Genomic DNA, 16,373 nt, shown 5'->3' with positions numbered 1-16,373 from the left:
CCAAAAAGTAGAATTTGTCTGATTTCCATGAAGAGAGTTTTATGTCTTTTATGATTCCTCTCTTCCGAAGGATTATAGAGTATACAACAATAAGACAAATTTAATGAACAAATTGCTTTTTCATGTCATTCATACTTTACAACATTGATCCAGTTCATTAATAAAGATTATATAGCTTCTTCAGATAAAATGGAATTGAGAATGAATACTTTAATTTCTTAATCATAGGAAAAATACAGAATTTACTAAGAAATTAACATTCTAGGACTTAATCATGTTACTGGCATGTTACTGGGAATGATGGATGGATAAATTGTAATTTTGTATCTCAGTAAGTATGGTGATATCATGTCACTCAGTAATTACTTTACTAAGCATTTACTCTCTTTGGAGTGTTGCCATTAGTGCTGGGAAGTTAAGAAAGGATGGAAGCATAAAGTCATGGTCCCTCTTGGGACTGGCATTGTTATGAATGCTTTCAGAGGTTAAAGCAGTATTTCAGATGTCAGGACCACAAAGTTTGGGAGTGGGACCTCAGAAATTGCTTTGTCCAACTTATACATTTACTACTAATAAAAAGAAGCCTGAAGTAGGTGGTGACATGTCTGAGGTCACAAAGCTAGTTAGTGCTTGGGCTCTCTGCCATGTGTCTATATTGCTACTACTTTTAGGGAGCTCCCAAGGAGTGTTCAGAATGCCCAGAAATCACTTCTGGTGATTGTCAGACAACTAGACTGTGTCAGTTCAGGTTTCAGGCCTGAGGATGCAAGGCCAATTGGGTCCTATGGTGCTGGGAACCTTAAGCTGTGGCACACTCACAGGTCTTTTCCTAAGTTTTATTATATTGTAAGTTTTTATCATCACTCTCCCCCTAATTTCAATGTATTTCCCAGTAACATTTTTAATATTAGTTTAATACTATACATATCCCTATAAGTATAATTTGGCTGTATCCTAAAATTTTTGATTTATAATGTTTTTGTTTTTATTCAATATATTTCTAATTATCCTTAAACATCTCTTTAATGCACATATTATTTATAGCATGTAATTTAATCTTCATATATGTGGGAATTTAAAGCTTTTTACTATTTATTATTGATTTATTTGATTCTAATTATGGCAAGAAACTTGAAGGATTTAAATCCTAACATTTTCAAACTATTAGGCCTTTTCAAAATATTCTTGAATATATTTTACATTCAATTAGTTTAAGTTGTTTGATAGTGGTCATACCTGGCAGTGCACTGGAGGGGGAAGATGAACCCTATAGAACTCATCTAGCATAAAGCATAAATCTATGATGCCTACACCAGTAATTAGGAACCATTGGGGCCACTCCAAATGGTGCTTAGGGGGATCATGCAACATTGGGGATCAAACTCAGCTCCTTGTACATGCATGGTATATACTTTGTAATGTCATGTATTTCCATAACCGTTATGGGGTCCTTTGGGATTATATAAATGTTTACTAATTTCTTCTCTATTCTGTTGATAATTGAGAGAGAAATGCTAAAGAACTCCAAATCTAATTATAATTTGGTTTACTTTTTTGGTATGTCAATTTTTATTTCATATATTTTGAAGTTATCTTGCTAGAGGCATACACATTTAAAATTGATATAGCCTCTAGAGTCAATCTCTTAATCATACTGTAATGTATTTTTATCCTTAGTAATAATTTCTTTTTATTACATCTACTTTGATGTTAATATTGACTTACTTTGTGTTTAGTTTTAATCAATATTTATTTTTATCTCTTAACTTTTAATTTATACATTAAATAATTTTATATTTAAAGTGGGTTCTTCAAAGAACCATAGAGTTGAGTTTTTCTTTTTTCTTTTAAGCCAATCTGATAATCTGTTTTAATTGATACATTTAGATCATTGCAATTAATGTCAGTATTGAGTTGTTTGAATCAATATTTATTTTTATGCTTGTTTTTAGACTTGTAAGTCTACTTATCCTGACTTTTATGCTTTGTTGTTTGTCCTTTTTTTTTTTCTTTCTTTTTTTTTTGTTTGTTTTGGGGTCACACCCAGAGGTGCTCAGGGCTTATTCCTGGCTCTTCTCTCAGGAATCATCTCTCACAGTATTCAAGGGACCAAATGAGATGCCAGGGATTGAACCCGGATCAGGCATGTTCAAGGCAAGCACCTTATCCTTTGTACTATGGCTCCAGCCCCATAATATTTTAAGCATTGTTACCTATTCAGAAAAACAGAAAGATAATACAGTGATGTTGAAGGTCCATAAGATGACACGTGGATGTAGGACCTTTAGTCAGGCCTTTGATTATATGTAAGTTTGGATGTGAAATCATGAGGTTGACCTCCTTGATGAAATTACTGTGCTCCGTAGAAGGAGAAGAGAAACCAAATCTGCTTTTCTTTGCAATGAGGACACACAAAAATACAACAGTTTTCAGTCACCAAAGAGCCTTGGGAGAGCTCAGTCTACCAGCACTTGGATTGTGAACTTCTCAAGCTCCAGAACTGTCCAAACAAGTGTCTATTGTTTAGCTATCTAAACTAAGAAAGTTTGTTTTACTGGCAGAGCTGACTAAGCAGATAGTCAGAAAGACAGAAATACATGTAGACAGATATATTAATTTTATTGTTTTGAAACAAATGTAACCCTTTGACCCCTCCCACAATTCACTTAGTGAAATATGTTTTGTCTAGCATAGGCACATCTTCCCAAAAGAGTATGTCTGAAGATTATTTGTAATAGCAAAAATTTTTAAATAATCAAAATTTTCATTTTGGGAGTAGTTGGTTAACTTATCATACATTTATTGTGTGAGAGACTACGTACATTAACAATGAAATCAATTAGGCACTAATCATAAAGTACATTCAAATGCTTAAGTGAGAAAAGCTAGTTGTGGTATGACATATATCGTATGGCAAAACATCACAAAACAAAATACAGAATGTTGTATTTTTTCTTTTTATTTTTCCATTTCAAATGGTTTTATTTCAGCATATCATGTTTTAATTATTTTTTCTAATAATATATTTAAGTACTATGGTTAAAAACATGCTTGTAGTTGGGTTTCAGTCATAAAAAGTGCAGCCCCCTTCCCCAGTGCAACCTTCCTACCATCAATGCCACTCAAGAATGTTGTATTATTGAATATCTGTGTGAACTGATATGCTTAGAAAATGTCTAGAAGCACACATAGTGGATAGATAATCAGGATGCACAATAGGAAGCAGTATAGATTTAGGTCGTTAGGCAAAATACATTTTCTATTGTTTAATTTTGTATCACTAAGTATTAAAAAGAGTGAAATAAAAAAATAAATCAGCCTTTTAAAAAATATAGTCAGATTTTTTGTTTCACAAGGGAAAGAAGATTTTGGAGTAAGGAAGCAAAGAATTATCTTCTGCCTTTTGTCTCATGACAGCAACAACAAAAAGTACACTGAGTGTCCGGGGAGTGCTTGCCATGTCTGGGGTGTGACCCAGTGTGTTTAGTTATACTCATTCATGCTGAGACATTGCTTTTTACCCATAAAAGGAGGGATTACAACATCAGACCTGGATCATTCTCATTCCAAACAGCTTCAAATTGTCAACAGAACACTGTCCATCTCTTATTCTCTCCCTTCTCACAAACACTCCCTGGAATCCAGGCCAATAGTAGAAAAAAGATGTAGGCAGGCACTGTTTTGACAATACTGGAAACGCCTGTGATTAGAAATCAGGAGGGCGTAAAAATGATTAATAAGCTTGTAAAAGAACAGAAGTGTGCCTCTGGAGCAGATCATTGGATGGGTGTCCCTGAATGTCTGCACTCCCTCTACCAAACAAGGACATACATTGTCACACAAGTTTCTCCTATGCAACCTCTTGCTGAGTGTTTTTATCACTCAGCAAGGTAGCATGCCACTCAGCTGTAGCATTTTTATCATGGCCAAGCAAAGTGGGGTCAAAGGTTCTTCGAAGATTGAATGAAAGATTGAAGTGTAGCAAAGGAGGTGCTGAGCTCTCCCTTCCACCATCAAACCTAACCTTGAAGTGCATTTTTTTTAAACCAATAGACAAAGGGCTCTCTGAATTTAGCATCTAACCCTGGGATGTGGCAGTTGATAATACAATTGCTAGTTTTTAATTTATGAGACAGAAAATCTTTGTTTGGCTCATTGCACATAAATTAAGGTTGCCCTTGAATACTGTAATTATGTGTCCATCTCTTTACCAAGGGACTGTCTTTTTCCTGTAAATATATTGTTGTCGTGAATAATCTTGGAACCAAGCCACCACCTTATCTTGAACTCTGGAGTACAAAATCAGAAGCCACTCAGTTCCTCATTAAATGGGCGGTCTTTTTATAGGACACTGAACCTCCCTGGTCATCAGACTTCCTCATTTGTATTGGTCTAGATTTGAGAAGAAAACCGAGAGATAGATTTTTAAAAATTAAATTAAAGGGTTTTAATACAAAATAGAAATATTTTTCCAGAGACTACATATATTTCTCTCTTTTAAGGTATCTTGTGAAGTTCAACTGTATCTGTTTTTTCCTCTCCATCATTTATGATTTTGCATCTAGAATTTTCTCCTTTCTTCAAAATGTTTTCATGAGGAAATTGGGGACATTGGTGGAAGGAAAAGGTCACTGGTAAGGGGACTGAAACATAGTACTCACTCCTGAAACTTAATTATGAATAACTTTCTAATTGTAATTCACGATGATTTTATTTAAAAGAAAAAAATAATTAAACAGTTTTCACGTTTCATGGCCTGAAAGATTTTAGGTAGGGTGCTAACCCAGGTTTGAGCATTGCACCACAAATGTTCCCCTGAGCTTCACCAGGGTAATTCACCATCAAACATATAAACTTGAAGTGAATTAAAAAAAAAAAAAACCTGAGCACAGAGCCAGGAGTAATTCCCAAATACAACCGGATATGACCCTACTACTAAACAATTTTCACATCTCAATATTAATTTGTATCTGTAAATTAACTTTGAGCATAAAGTATCCATTTTTATCTTTTCTCATTCTGTTCACTCACTATCTTTGCTTATGATTAAGCCTTTTTATCTTCTTGTCCTTAACTGTCAATCTGTCGTGAAATTATTGACTTATTTGAAGTTCTTAGGTTCTAATCATGCTATTTAGTTTAGTTTTGATTTTTTTTTTATCTCTTGGAAAATTGCTTCCTGACTGGAGCTTTAGTTTGTAAGTTCATCTTCAGTAGGGCTTTATTGGTGACTTTGTATAGGTTGTCTTGGAAAGTTTTCCTTTTTCTTCTATCAGGTTACCCTGTTGTATCATAGACCCAATATAAATTTATAACAAAATTTCTCAGCTAGATTTTAAAGGTTATAATATATAAATAAGTAAATTTTATGTAAATTAATAATCAAACAATTTCAATTAATAAAATTCATGAAGTAGAATTTAACTCTACTTGCTGAATATATATTTGTGAATTTGAGTATAATTTTATAAAGAAACTTGCACTTTTATATACAACTCTAGTTGGATAGTGGACTTTTGTTTAATTATTTCACTGTGGGGCAGCAATTACATAGAAGTTTCAGGTTAAACTTTTATTCCTATCACAAAGCTTTATTTCCAGGGAGGTATTCACATTCTGCCAACATTCATGGTAATAGGATACAAGCTGAAACATACTAAATGCTTATATCTTCCCAAAATGTATATGTTGAAACCCTAACTATCAGTGTGAAGTGGAAGTGAGTTTTTGAAAAGGAAATAATTTTATGAGATTGGAGCCCTCATAGATGAGATGTTAACTTTTGTAAAATGATGAGGAGAGGAAGAAGAAAAGGAGAAAGAAGAAGAAGAAGAAGAGGAGGAGGAGGAGGAGAAGGAGGAGAAGAAGAGGAGGAGAAGGAGAAAGTGAAGGAGGAGGAAGAGGAAGGGAAGGAGGAGGCAGAAGAGGAGGGGAAGGAGGAGGAAGATGAAAAGGAGGAGGAAGAGAGAAGAAGAAAAAGAGGAGGAAAGCAAGGAAGAAGTGGATAGTGAGGAAGAAGGAGAAATAGAAGAAGAAGAAGAAGAAGAAGAAGAAGAAGAAGGAGATGAAGATGAAGAAGAAGAAGGAGGAGGGGAGAAGGAGAAGGAGAATGAGGAGGTCTAGGAAGAGGAGGAGGAAGAGGAGAAGAAGGAGGAGAAGAGGAGAAGAAGAAGAAGGAGGAGGAGGAGGAGGAGAAGAAGAAGGGGGAGGAGGAGGAGGAGAAAAAGGAGAAGAAGTAAAAGAAGAGGAGGAGAAAAAGCAAGGAAGAAGTGGAGGGCGAGGAAGAAGATAGGCGGAGGAGAAAAATAGCAAAACAGAAGAAGGAAAATTGAGAAGGAGGAATAGGAGGAAGAAAAAGGCAGAGAGAGGAGGAAGAAGAATGAAGAAAAGAAGCAAGAAGCAAGCAAAAAGAACAATAACAAAAATATATGGCCCTCATGAGACAATTAGTGAACACCATGACCTTGAACTTTCCAGCATCCAACATGGTGAGAACTATATAACTGGTATTTCAGCCGCTCAATCTATGATAGTTATTTTGGTAACTCAAGCTAAGACACAGCTCTTTCCCACCGCACATACTTCCATACTCTTTAATTTTCTTTTTTTGTTTGAAACTATAATTTATTCTATAGTTCTAGAGTTTGTAGTGACAGGATATAATGGTCTGGTTTATATAAGCTAATTTTCTGAGGATGTATCTCAGTGGTAATGCTCACCATACTTTATATATTATATGTTATATAATTTATATTATATATGAGGTCCTGAGTTTGAGCCTCAATACATTCCCAAATATAATATAATTTCCAAAACCCAAATATAGAGTGTGTGTACTGCTTGGGGCAGGGCTGTGATGCTTGTGCACTGATTCACAAAAAATTTATATTCCTTGTCAATTCAATTTTCCCACCTTATGTTTGGAACCTCACATTTTTTCGAAGTATTCCACTTTTCAAACTTTTCAAAATTCACTTCCCATACACCCATATTCCTTAATAAAATTGAATCACTATGTAGAGAAAGTTTTCTGGGATTACACCAGTGATAAAAAAAAACACAATAGAATAAGGTCATAGTTTTCTAATAGTGTAGTGCATCATGTATCTTCAAAATCTTGTCTGACCTTGACCGATTCTGGCCTTTAGTAGTTGGTTTCTCTATTATAGATTCACTTTCAGAGAACTAAACATGATGATGTCTGAACACTGACAGGCAGTTTCTTTAAATTTTCTATTTTTTAAGATTGTATAGAAATATTTTACTTATATCAATTTGAAACTGATCACCAGGTATGGCTCAAAAACCAGAGAGAGAGAGAGAGAGAGAGAGAGAGACAGACAGACAGACAGACAGACAGACAGACAGACAGACAGACAGACAGAGACAGGAAGACAAAGAGAGACAGACACATGGAGAGATAGACAGAGAGACAGGCAGGCAGGCAGACAGACAGAGAAATCAGCTAATTGAAGGTCATCTATTTCTCTATGAGGCAACATCTCTTTCTTAATAACTGTAGGAAGCAACAGGCATATCTATTTCCTAGACTAGAACCCTGACTTGGAGCTGCCACTGTACAATTATTCTGTAACTCTTTGTGGGTAGAAAGTTGTAGTTAGTTGACTCATGAATGTTTCTAATTTTTTTCTAGGAATAAATGAATGAATGAAATCAGAGAAGGCTCAATAGATATTTTCCTAAGGGCTTTGATTGTGTAGGCCTCAACACACACACAATCATTTGCCTTTACCCTTTTTTGTTCTTTTGAGCTTCCCTAGCAGAGCTAGGGCCACCAAGATGACACCCAGCAGAGCTAGGAAGACTGTGTGGCACCACTCAGTGTTCTGTGCATGCCAGGTACAGCCTTGCAATCCAGTCCTTTGAGCTATTTCCCCAACCCCATTGCCCTCATCTTAAGAAAAAGATAACAGGTCTCAGCTTGCCTTACCTTAGGCTTGGGATCAGCTGCTTTAGAATTCTGCTTGCCTGTTCCCCTGGAAAATGGAAGAAAACCCATTCACTTAGTATGTTTGTTGAATACCAATTGATTTAACTTGAGAAATAAAAATAAGATGTTTACATTAATATGAATAAAGAGAATTATTTGAATAACTTTAATTGCCTGGATATCTGTCAACAAGAAGAATGAGCAGTTTATTAAAATTATGTATTTTTAAATAGTTGAACATTAGGAGAATGTTTTTGAAAATAAAGATGTTGCTATGTCAACATTTTCATTAAACAAGTAAAGACAACAGAACTTAAAGGCTCAAAGAGAGTATCCAAGTAACTTAGAAAGTCAATGAGGAAAGGCAAGATAAACCTTGGGCAAGTCCCCTAAAAGTCTTACTAAGCACCTACTTATTCACAGGTGAAAAACAGAAGTCAGTATTGCAGTGCAGACCAACATAATTACTAAGAAGATCTGATAAAATTCTAAATATTTAAATAAAATAGGGACAGATTGCTATTTAATTTTCTAATTAAAACCAAAAAGTGCTGTCACTTTTTATGTCTTTTTAAAAAAAATAATGGCTTTCTAATTAGCATCTAGTTTTTCTTAAATCAGTCCTGTGGCACAAAAAATTTGTTCAATATTGAACTACATGTAACTGTGTTGTAATAGGAAAAAAAGGTAAAAAGAATATGCTGAGACAGTGAAATCTTTTCAGAACCTTTTCTGATAACTTGAAAAGGTACCATGGGCATCTGCCCTTTGCTATAGATTTGTATGACCTCAGCCATAGATTTGGCGTTTTGAAGTTTAGACATTCTAGGCACATAAAGAAGAAATATCTGCCTTAGTGATTTTGAGAAATGGACCAAGGAAAACTAAATTTTCTTCTGCTCACAAATGTGTGTAAGTGGCTATGTTGAATGAATGAATAGCAGCTCTCTGTGATAGCCAAAGATTCTTCACCAGGTTTCATGCTTGAGGAACATAGTCCTCATCATCCCTCAATAGCAGGGACATGCTTCAAAGTCTTGTGATTGATTCAAGAACTTGAAAAAAAGCTTAAAAAGGATATACTGACTAGGGTGGAATAATTTGTCTGAAGTCTTTGATGGAATTCCTGTACCCTCAGGACTTTTCTTAGGGGAGGGAACAGACTTGTTTTTTTTTTTTACTCTGCCCGATGCTGATGGCCTATTCTAACCTAAATTAAATGGAGTTGAGGTCTTGAAGTGATAATAGAATGACAGTTGACCTTTTAGACCCCTATTTTTAGTGTTTCTGTGTTTTTCAGAAAGGACAAGAGGAAAAGGGCATCACATTATAATGTCAGGAGAGTGGAATGTGGGAGGCACTGTTGGGCCTTTGATGAGAGAGCTCTTGCTCCAAGCTCCTGAGACAGATAGGAAATAGAGACTTGCTTTCATAGCACCTCACTGGCAAAGACTGCTTGGATAGAGGATGTGCCCAGGTGGCCTTCTGCACACAAAAAAGCATCTAGTGGTCATCTTATAAAAAGGGGAACAACTTGCCTTCTTAAATCTTTACTATTTAGTAATACTCTCTCTATCCATCATAACCTTATCAATTCCCACCACCTGAAAGTCTCTCATAAATGCCCCAGTTTCTGAACTCTGTGAGCTCATTCCTTATAGATATGGCTTCCACTACTCACTAGTAACACCAGAATTACCTCAAGTCCACAGTAAGAGAATAGGTTAGAGCTATAAGGAAACTGCATTCTTTAGTCTAAAAATGTTTGCAAAAGTAGAAACAGTGCCCAAGGAAGCAAAATGGTTTGCTAATCAATGGAAGAACCAACATTAGAACCAGCTTGCCTAGATGTCCCTTATACTTGGTCTCTTAACCTCCCCATTTAGGGATGTCCAGGTTTAGAAGTCTTTCAAGGAAAGGTAGATAACTATTTTTTTTTCAGTTCTCATCACTTCCTCTATCCTCTCCCGTTTACTTATAACCTATGAAAAATTGCCACTCATCTTAAAGTGCCTATATATCAAGATTCAAAAAATCCCTGGCCACAAAGTCCTGAGCAAGAACAAAAAACAAATGTTTGAGCGCATAACCAGGAGTAATCCCTGAGTGTCTCTGGGTGTGACCCAACAAGGAGAATATAAAATAAAATGAAAAGCAGGTTTCCAGCTTTGCATGGTAGTGGAGTGCCCAGGTACATACTTGGTATATCAAAAACATTTTTGATAGCTGGGGCTAAGAACTCTTAAAAAGACAGTATTAGGTTGAAGTGAAATTTCTGAAACTTTTGGATCTCATCATGTTTTATTTTCAACATTTGTTTATAAAATTTGAGAATCTTGTGTATCTTAAGCTTTAAACACCTCATGAGTAGATTTTAAGATCGTAGGCAGTGCTATGTTTCTTTTAAAGATGGATTTCTCTGATGAGGGCCAAAGAATGGCTGCAGTGAGCTCCTTTTACTCCTGAGATCATTTCCACTTTCCCTTTTGCTATCCTAAGGAGGAAATGAAGTGTAGGATTCTTTATTAGTTTGCCTGGTGAAGATGTTCAGGGTATAATGGAACAGAGTAATTGATTAAGGATGATCAACAGTCAACATGAATAAAAAGTAAATACTATTATAGGATGACTAGTGGCCAATTGAGGAGAATCATTTTATGTTTATAGAAAATTGAGTTTAAATATGTTTTTTTCCTAGTTTTTTATTTTCATTTTGGGGGCATACCTCATGTTGCTCAGGGTTTACTCCTGGCACTGCACTCAGGAATTATTCATGGCAGTAGTCAGGGAACCGTATGTAAAGTTGTTGATTGAACTTCAGTCAGCCACAAGCAAGGCAAGTGCCATACCTGCTATATTACTTTTGGCCCTAAAACAATTTTTCTGTGCTGTGCTGTGCTGTGCTTTTTTTCCCCTGCCTGCAATGAGCACCCCATCCTCTCTCCCTTTGCTTCTCATTCAGTTAAGTCTTGCCTATTTCCTACAACGTACTTGGTCATTTCTCCCATTTGATGCCTTTTAGCTAAGTCTATGGACAGATCTCAATCCCTCACCACTTGTGCACAACTACCAACTGCTGTTCTATTCATTCATTTTTCTTACCATCTTCTCTTGATAATATCAACTTTTCCTACTATGACAAACCATGTTACTTATTTCATGGTATTTCTGATAGGCAATCCAAGAACCTCCCAAATAGAGAAAAAAAAACTGCACTAGAGGGAAACTACGGTGTCTACGGATGGACAGATGGACCTATCCCGTGTGTCCCCCCCCCTGCGCACCTTGTTTCCTACACATAGCAGGAACTTGAGGAATGCTTGCAGGAAGAAGGGAATAGCCTCAAGCAAAATCTTTCCTGACTAAAAAAAAAAGAAAGGAAAGGAAGGAAGGATGGAAGGAAGGAAGGAAGGAAGGAAGGAAGGAAGGAAGGAAGGAAGGAAGGAAGGAAGGAAGGAAGGGAGGGAGGGAGGAGGGGGGAGAGAGGGAGGGAGGAAGAGAGGGAGGGAGAGAGGGGGAGGGAGGGAGAGAGAGAGAAAGAAAAAGAAAGAAAGAAAGAAAAAGAAAGAAAGAAAGAAAAAGAAAGAAAGAAAGAAAAAGAAAGAGACAGAGAGAAAAAGAAAGAAAGAAAGAAAGAAAGAGAGAAAGAAAGAAAGAAAGAAAGAAAGAAAGAAAGAAAGAAGGAAAGAAAGAAAGAAAAGAAAGAAAGAAAGAAAGAAGGAAGGAAGAAAGAAAGAAAGAAGAAGAAAGAAGAAGAAAGAAGAAAGAAGAAAGAAAAGAAGAAAGAAAGAAGAAAGAAGAAAGAAAGAAAGAAAGAAAGAAAGAAAGAAAGAAAGAAAGAAAGAAGAAAGAAGAAAGAAAGAAAGAAAGAAAGAAAGAAAAAAGAAAGAAAGAAAGAAAGAAAGAAGATCATTCTTCAGATAATTCAGGCAAAACTTTGCTTTTGAATGGACAGATCAATGCCCTTTTTATCCACCATATCAGATTTTTATTCCACCTCTGTACTTCAGTTTGCTGTGAGAAATCAGAATGAGAACTTTGAGCTGAATCTTGTGCTTGCTTCTGCAGCACACACACTAGGGCTGAATGAATCTCTGTCCACAGAGTCCAGAGGGTGTTTACAATAGTTGGACAATAGGTGGAGCTTCAGTGGGAAACAAAGTGAAATACCAGGACAGGGCAGCAGAGCTGGGAAAGAGTTTGTTGGAGGAAGTAGACAGGAATGCACCATAACAGAGCTCTGTATTAACCCCTGAGACCCACAGTGTCTGAGTCACTGTACATCCCCCTTGCCTTTAGCAAGTTGCTTTATGATTATTTATTTATTTATTTATTTGCTTGCCTTATTTAAGGGCTAAAATGCAAAGGTCTTCTCTAGTCCCTGTTATTTCTTTGGGGATTTATTCTAAAGACCTATGACTTGGACAGGTTTCCCACCAGTTTCCCCTCCTGACTCTCCCCTACTTCATTTACATATTAAGGAGGCCAACTGGATCTTTATCTGAAAATTTCCACATCCTGTAGAATAAAATAACAATTTTTTGTAAGTCTTTTTAAGAAGAAAAGTATGTCAAGTAAGGATTGGGTGCAAAAATTGCACGTTACCTGCCCTTCCGGGAACATTTTGGCTGAGTCAGAGCTGGAATCAGAGTGTCAGTCACGTCATTACTCTCAGTTATTTCTCTCTCCTCTTTTTCTCCTTCCCACCTTTCTTGGTTTCCCGGAACCTCCTGATGACTCTGATGGCCCCCTCAAATAATGGGCAAAAACGATCTGTGTCTCTCTTGAAATCTTAGAATTCATCAGCGAATATATTCTTAAACCAAAGGAATGCGTTTCAATGTATGGGTTTAGTCCCTGGGGATTTTCAAACCTAAAGGCCTTACAACTTCTAGAGCTGCTAAAGTCATGTCTATGCCTGCCTCCAGTCGGCCTGTACTTAAGAATTGTTTCTTTAAAGGTATTCTTTTTTGTTTTTGTCTTGTTTTGTTTTTTGGTCACACCTGGTGGCGCTTAGGGGTTATTCCTGGCTCTGCACTCAGAAATCCTTCCTAGCAGGCACAGGGACCACATGGGATACCAGGATTCGAACCACCGCCTGTCCTGGATTGGCTGCATGCAAAGCAAATGCCCTACCACTGTACTATCTCTCAGGTCCCCTTAAAGGTATTCCTAAATCGAGTATCACACCATTTCCTCAGAACTGCATGCATCCAAGTCAGAAAACAAAGTCAGCATTGTTCCACTTACATTCTCTCTTTCATTTGACTGGAAGGAAATTTTTCTCAGAAGCCTCAGGATATGTCCTCTTATACTGTCTATATCAGCCATAGTGCAGGCTAATTGAATTATCTCAGGAACTTCTATAGCAGACCCTCCACCAACACTGGGGCAGCCACAGCATTATGCCACTTTTCCCAAACCATATCAGCCCTAACACACAGAGAATGCCTAGCTTGCAAATAGTCAAGACTCTCAACCCAGGTTTAAATAGTACAGTCATAGCAACAACCCTCTAAACTATTTACTTATTTGCTTAATTAAATCCAACATGGTCTACTTGCCAAGAGTAACGGCACATTTTGGTGATAAGTTTGGTTTCTTTTTTTCCTGGATTTTTTTTAATATTTTCTGAAAAACATAATGTTTGTTACCTCTTTACTGTGGCATACAGTTGCTATTTCTTCAGTTTTATGCTTGAGAGACATCAGTTAGTCTCTCTGCAGCCTAAGAATCCTATCAGAATGAAAGAATAACATCAGACAATTATTATGACAAAGTAAGGAGTCTAGATCTTTAGAAGTGACTATCCTCCATCAGAAACTAGCACTTGGCCCATAGTACATATTAATTGTAAAATGTCTCCAGAGAAAGATGTTGATTCCTGCCTCCAGAGAAAAGCCCTGGACAGCATCTGAGAATACTGACACTGAGTAGAACCTTGGAATCATAGAATATGGGTTTCTCCCTGGAAGCTAAGGATGATCTTTCCAAGAGATCTACATTGGCTTCAAAGCCACAGGCATTTTAATAGCACCACAGGGACAAGAATCCTGGTCTCCCGGATTCCACTCTCTGCTCCTGCCAAACTCTTCCCACCTGTGTCAGGTAACTAAGCAGGTTACCTGCTGGGAGTTCCTTGATCACAGAGACTGGAGTTGAAATAGCTCCAATGAAATAAGTCACACTAAATTTTCTTAAAGCTCATTTTTCAAATCTCTTTTGATGTTGTTATATTTTACTTATTAATTGCACTTTTGTAAGTCATTCAAAATATTTTAAGAAACAAGGTTGAGTGAGCAACTATGAGAAACAAAAATATAACTGTGTACAATGAGTAAGAAGAAAATGTAGTAGATAATAAAGGAAAACTCCTCTGTATAAAAACTGGGTGTAAATACCATATACATTATTCTTTGCATCAAAGACAAATGTTAGAAATGGGTTTATCTGAAAAAAAAAATGGGTTAGCCTCTGGTATCCCCTTTTCTTGCCACATATATGGCACAGAGTTGCACCTCAGAGCCTACATTTATCAGGTCAGTCCAGTTTAATTTAATCATAAAGATGATGCATCACTGTGTGTCTGTATATAGAGCAATGCTTCTCAAATAGTGGGGCACGGCCCCCAGGAGGGGAGCAAGGCTCTGTAAAGGGGTGCGTTTGACCTCGGAAAACTGTTATAACAAGCTAAGCCCCGTGTTTATATCTCTGTATGTCTCTGGAGCTGAGAGTTGCTGTGTCCTGCTTCAAACCCTGCTTTGAACAGCTATGCATTGCAAAACATGCTCATTGTAGCCATTAATCCAGATATCACCTCTGATTAAAAAATAAGCTAAATTATTTTATATATTTTTGTTTTGCAGGTTAAAGGTTATTTTTTTAATAAAGATACTATTTGCAGTCATGCAGGGAGAGCACAAAAATGTCTTCTTTCTAGGGGGCATGACAGAAAATAATTGAGAAGCACTGGTATAGAGTAACAACGTTTGTGCTTACATGAAAGAGAATTTTATGAACCCTTAAAAATCATGCAATAGGTTTATAAAAAAAGAAAAGAAAAAAATAAAGACAATTAAGTGGACCAAACTGGATACCTGAGAAAGAGCACAGTATGAGCAAGAAACTTGATCTACCAGAAAGTCAGTGTTAGAGTCTGGAGAGATAATTCAGGGGTTAAGGTGCATGCCATGCGGTCTACCAAGCATCACCCAATGCAACCATGGGCACTCCTAAACACTGATGGTGGGGGAGGCCTGATGTTCCTTAGTATTTAGAGTCCAAGTAATTCCACATTATTGGTCTTTCAGCAGGTCTTGTTGGCCCAATATAGTTGGGAGTACTCCCCATGTCCACTGAGCACTGCTTCAATTCTATACACACACATGTGCACACACATGTGTGCATACAATATGTATGTGTCATTGTGCATAAAAAAAAGAGAGGGCAGTGGTTTTCATGTATTATATAGTTAATCTAAAGTAAAGAATATGTTCATACGAAAATACAAATTACTGGGACAGAGAGGTGGTCCAAGCGATAAGGCATCTGCCTTGCCAGCGCTAGCCTAGGACAGACCGTTTGATCCCCCAGCATCCCATATGGTCCCCCAAGCCAGGAGCGATTTCTGAGCTCATAGCCAGGAGTAACCCCTGAGCATCACCAGGTGTGGCCCAAAAACAAAACAAAACAAAACAATACAAATGACAGAAATGCACACAAGTTCAAAGACAGGTATCTAGCACATTCCTAACATGATACTGGGGTAGAGCCAGTTGCTGCAGAGTGCCTGGAATACATTTGAAAACAAAATTGTGTAGGATTGTCTGAGGTAAGGATGGTAATGTGTCATGAAGTGAGGCTGATGATTCCATCAACTCTCTGAATTGAAATCTTGTGCAGTTATAAAATAAAATAAAATAACAAAATAAATATAATCAATAAAGGTTTTTAAATGTTCTCTTTAAGGAATGTAGAAAAACTAAACATTAGGTGCATGATAAATTCAATGCCTCTCTTTCCTCTTTGATTGCTTGTCTGTAATATGTATAATTTTCATTTTAATCTGGGAGGCAGTGTTTTCTAATATCTCCCAGAGTTGTTTACTTTATTGTACCCTTTTTCACAGATGGCCATGTGGTAGTCTGGAGTAAGATGGCCTCCTTGCACAGAAGTGTAATCTGGGATTAAACTCAGTTAGAGAGAAGTGAGATAAACACCTTAGGCAGCTTTCATCAGCACACATATAAAAACAAAAGCAAAAACAGAAAAACAGGATTTCCCCCATTGTGTAGTGGGGGGAAAAAATCTGTAAGAGTCATTTATTTTGAAAAATATAAAATCTGGACAAAGAATATTGAACTATTTACAAAAAGCCTACAAGGAATCTTGCTAACACATTATCTACCATATTAAAAAAAAG

The sequence above is a fragment of the Suncus etruscus genome, chromosome 2 (genome assembly GCF_024139225.1).
Source record: "Suncus etruscus isolate mSunEtr1 chromosome 2, mSunEtr1.pri.cur, whole genome shotgun sequence".
NCBI lineage: Eukaryota > Metazoa > Chordata > Mammalia > Eulipotyphla > Soricidae > Suncus > Suncus etruscus.
Note: the sequence above shows the minus strand (reverse complement) of the source record.